Source organism: Octopus bimaculoides, chromosome 19 (genome assembly GCF_046866305.1).
Source record: "Octopus bimaculoides isolate indiv1 chromosome 19, ASM4686630v1, whole genome shotgun sequence".
Lineage (NCBI taxonomy): Eukaryota > Metazoa > Mollusca > Cephalopoda > Octopoda > Octopodidae > Octopus > Octopus bimaculoides.
Window position 1 is genome coordinate 1,852,256 of NC_142946.1, and position 5,000 is coordinate 1,857,255.

At 38.3% G+C, this 5,000-nt stretch overlaps 1 long non-coding RNA gene across 1 annotated transcript in view; it reads left to right on the top strand.

Moving 5' to 3' along the window:
* The window catches only part of LOC149131737 (uncharacterized), a 7,782-nt gene extending 2,872 nt beyond the window's left edge, over positions 1-4,910 (top strand). Inside the window, exon 3 of the long non-coding RNA XR_016245141.1 lies at positions 4,576-4,910. This is a non-coding gene — a long non-coding RNA (uncharacterized LOC149131737). The remainder of the gene's footprint in view (positions 1-4,575) is intronic.
* The last annotated feature ends 90 nt before the right edge of the window (positions 4,911-5,000 follow it).

Consider the following 5,000-nt stretch of genomic DNA (forward strand, 5'->3'; position numbering starts at 1 on the left):
CAAAATCCTAGCTGTCCCCAGCAGAGCAGTTTTGGGGGTTTGCTCTGCTCTCATGTCAATTCTGATTTCTTTGACATATTTTTGGGGAGGTTAAGCAGTTGTGGTCGATGAAAAAGGTGTTAGTAGTACCAGTAATTGTTGAAGCCCCTGGAACAGTGAGCAAAAATCTCGAGAAGTACGTGGAATAAATAGGAGATGCAATAAGGGTGGAGCACTTGCAGAAAACAGCATTGCTTGGAACCGCTCAAATACTCCAGAAGGTGCTCGAAAAATAAGGGGTGTTGCGTTAGTTCACTGGTAGTAAACATCTGACACCGTAGTACATCTCCAGCGTTAGAAGCTGTGCAAAGGCAATAATAATAATACTAGTAATAATAATAATAAAAATAATAATAATAATAATAATAATAATAATAATAATAATAATAATAATAATAATAATAATAATAATAATAATAACAAACGCAACAATAATGACAACAACAGTAAAACAAAAATACCAACAATAGCAAGTAAATTGGTTTCCAAGAGTGGGCGGAGGAGCAGAAGTAAAAGTTTTAGGATTTAGGTGCAGCAGATGATACAAACATTGCTGATTTGTCAGACGTTAACAAGTTAACCTCATCAGAGAGTTTCTAACATGAGATTTGTATTTATGAAAAACTAAAAGACATGTTCTTCTTATCTTTGGTACAATCTCCACTAAGAATCTCAGGAGACGCTGCTGTAGGAAGCCTAAAAAACCCTTTAACTGCTTTGTTCCAAAAAGATCTCTATTGTATTGTTTAAATGTATTTCCTATTTACAACTGTTGTTTAGAAAAATGAAGCTGTCATCGAAACAGATGGTATTTCCATTCTATACATACAAACACACATACAAACATACATACATACAAACATACATACAAACATACATACAAACATACATACATAATATACATACGCCTATGCGTACATGCATACATACATATATATATATATATATATATATATACGCCCATGCATGCATGCATATATAAATGCATACATAGAAATATACATACACACACACTCACACACACACACACACACATCCATACATATGCATATATAGCCTTACACAGAGATATATATTCGTGTGTATATGTGTTTGTGTATTACTATACAAACACAGACACGTTTCTATATATCCATTTACTTATACACACACACACACACACACACACATATATATATATATATATATATATATATATATATATATATATATATATATATATATATATAGCTGTTGGTAGCTTGTGTACGTAGAGTCATATATATATATATACATATATATATATATAGATAGACAGAGATATACATGCGCGCGCGTGCGACGTGTGTGTGTGCATAGTGATCGACACACAGACAGAGACAGAGATCCCTATGCTTGAGTTCTATTCCAGCAGAAGTTACTTAAAGCATTCTGTGCTTTGTAATGATGATGATGAGGAGGAGGAGGAGGACGATGATGGTAGTGGTGGTAATGGTCGTAGTGGAGATGGTTGTAGAGCAGTGGGGTTGGAGTTGAGGTGTCGGTGGCGGTGACCTTCTTTTGACCGGAAAGAAACGCTAATTGAAGGGGAACTATGTTGAAAGGCATTCCATACGTGACCATCTGTTTTATTTAAGGTTGTGTAGGTCAACATCGTATAACCCGCTCTCAGCCCACATAACTTGCTTCGGCGTAATTCGAGGGATGTTTCACTGATATTTCTAGCGGGTCAAACGCTGACGTGGGAAGCAGGCGCCTCGTCGTGGCGTCTTATTTGCGGAGTGTTTTTGCTCTTCAACCTCGTATTCTCAGCTACATCAAGTAATGGATTTCCTCGTCGAACGAAAGGTGCTGTCAGGCGATAGTGTTCCCAAAGCGTAAAAGAAACGGAAACGTAGTGAGAGGAGGTCAAAGAGCAAACCGAAGAAGAAGAAGAAGAAGAAGAAGAAGAAGAAGAAGAAGAAGAAGAAGAAGAAGAAGAAGAAGAAGAAGAAGAAGAAGAAGAAGAAGAAGAAGAAGAAAGTTGAACAGACGAAATCTAAACCAGAGAAGAAACCGTCGAAAGAAAAGAAGCAAGAGAAAAAGAAAAATACACACACACATACACCACCACCAAAAACCACCACCACCACCAACAACAACAACAACAACAGCAACACCACCAAAACCAAAGTTAAATATAACTTTCTTTCCTTATGCCACAAAAAATCCCTTTTTTGCTGCAAAACTCAAAAACAAATTCTAAAACCTTTTTCTATAAAAAAAAATACTCGAAGCAACGCGTAACTCCTTATTTTTCTTTGTTCGCTTCCATTCTTTGCACTTTTTCTTATATATATATGATTATATAATTTGCATGTATGTATGTATCTATCTATGTACGTACGTACGTACGTATGTATACCGAAGTCACCGTGAGAAGGCGTATACGAATATAATTTCAGTGGAACTATCACACAAAGAACATTTATTCTGTGAAAACGTACTTTTTGTTGTTTCTTGTTTTGTTTTTCATACATATAAACAAATAAAATAAAATATTCATGTGGTAAGTAGCTTGTTTCCCAACCACACGGTTCTGGGTTCAGTCCTACTGCGTAGCATCTACAGCAAGTGTCTTCTGCTATAGCCTCAGCGCGACCAAGGCTTTGTCAATGGATTTGGTAGACGGAAACTGAAAGGAGACCGTCGTATATATGTGTGTGTTTCTGTGTCTGTGTTTGTGCCCCCCACCATCGCTGTTTTCTCTGAAAACACTCTTTGTACTACTCCTATACATACACACATACAAGCATACATGTGTGTGTGTGTGTGTGTGTGTGTGTGTCTGTGTGTGTCTGTGTCTCTGTGTCTGTGACTGTGTGTGTGTGTGTGTGTGTGTGTCTGTGTCTGTGTGTCTGTGTCTGTGTGTCTGTGGGTGCGTGCGTGCGTAATGAAATTAAGAAGACGAAGAATGAATTTAAAACAACAGCTGTTTCTAAATCATTCCATTTCTAAGCATATTGTATGAAAGGGAGACATTTGTTTTCTACTCGGCAGCTGGATGGATGGACCCTTAGAACTTTCAGAACAAGAGAACAGGAAACCACGACAGTCCTTTGGAGGACATTTGTCCTCAGCCTCTTAAACTGCTGCTCCCAATTATGGTCACCACACGGTGTAAAATAACCGGCCGAACTCAAAGCAAAGATCGTCTCAATGCAACATGTCAGCTATTGGGAAAAGCTGGGAAATTTAAGACAGAACGAAGATTATCGGTGAAGTATATCTTGAAAAGTGACACATCTGGAAAAGTGAAAGTGACACATCTGGAAAAGTGAAAGTGACACAAGCAACAGAACTGAATAATGCCAAAGTACCCAACATTGCTATCAAGATACAGAATACGTTTCAAGGGCCCACAGCTCCTCAATAATTCATCTCCACCCACCAAAAATCCGAGAGACTTACATGGGGTGGATGTAGGTGTCTTCAAAACAAAACTGTATCTTCTCCTTTCGACGCCCACCTCGCAGTAGGAGGGCAACGACATCAAATTCCCTCGTTCACCAAATTCTACATACAGCAGGATGTGTCAACTAACGAAGGTGCCCCAGCATGGCCGCACCTCACGAGCTGAAACTAGTTAACGAAATACAGAGTTAGATAAGTATACATTCACGTGTGCATATATATTCTATGCGATATATAAATAGGATTTTTATAGCAAGATGTGTGAAAGTACGTGTTTGTATATCTTATGCGTGAATATACACATAGATACACATGTCAACGGTTTGCTCACAAAAGCTGAACACGTTTGTACAGAAAACACGCACGCATTTACAAACACAAACACAAACGCACATATCTGCTTTATCTATGAATCCATTTTTGCATATGTGCATTAGATACACACAAACACATGTATATATACATATATATGTATGTATGCATATACGAATTAATGTATACCTGTATACATGCAAAATATTGGTTTCTGCATAAAACTTGAATGCGTGTTTAAACAACACTCTTATGTGTGTGTGTGTGTGTGTGTGTGTGTGTGTGTGTGTGTGTGTGTGTGTGTGTGTGTATGTACAATATTTTATATTATATTTTATATAGTGTATATGAATATTTGTGTGTATGTGTGTCTATGTTTGTATGTATGTACTACGTATGTATGTGTGTACGTGTGTGTGTGTGTACGTATATATTTTTTTGTCTGCCATAAAGCAACTGGCAACGTTTAAAGAGAATCCAAAACAGTTAAATTCACGTAAATATTCTGGAATCTTCTCATGAAAAGATCTGATCAAAGCAACAACATATGCTTCGGTTTCTCTATCGGGTTTTTAACTGTGAGAAAGTACTCAATACACTCGCGCTCACATACATGCACACTCGCGCTCACATACATGCACACTCACGAAAACACACACTCACGAAAACACACACTCACGCACACACGCGTACACACAACGCCAAATATAAACATACACAATATATTTGAAATTTGTATGTATGTTTTTCTTTTGTTTATATTTGTTTTTAATTTCTTTTCAATATTTGCAGAAATCAGAAGACGGTGAGAATGCCAAGATAAAATCCCTTAACGGTAATCCTTACGGCTCACTGCGTTATGAGTTCAAATCCCGCTGAAGTTAATCTTGTTTCGCATCCCTTTGGGGGCGATAAATTAAGTACCAGGCAGGTACTGTATACTAAGGGGATAATGAGTTTCCTCTCTCTTCTTTCTCGTTCTGCCTCTGCTTTTCTCCCACCTCGCTCCCCCCCTCTCTCTTTCTCCCTCTCCCTCTCCCCGAATCGCTTACGTCACGCGGTAAAAAGGGATCGTAGAGAACGTCACTTGTGCGACTCTATATCCAGAAATGGACTGTGGTTGGTTGAAGAGCTAACAAGGTCGTCTCATGGAGATATATATAAGAGAGAGAGGGAGACACATGGGGGGGGGGGGGGAAGTGAGAGAAGGGGGGAAA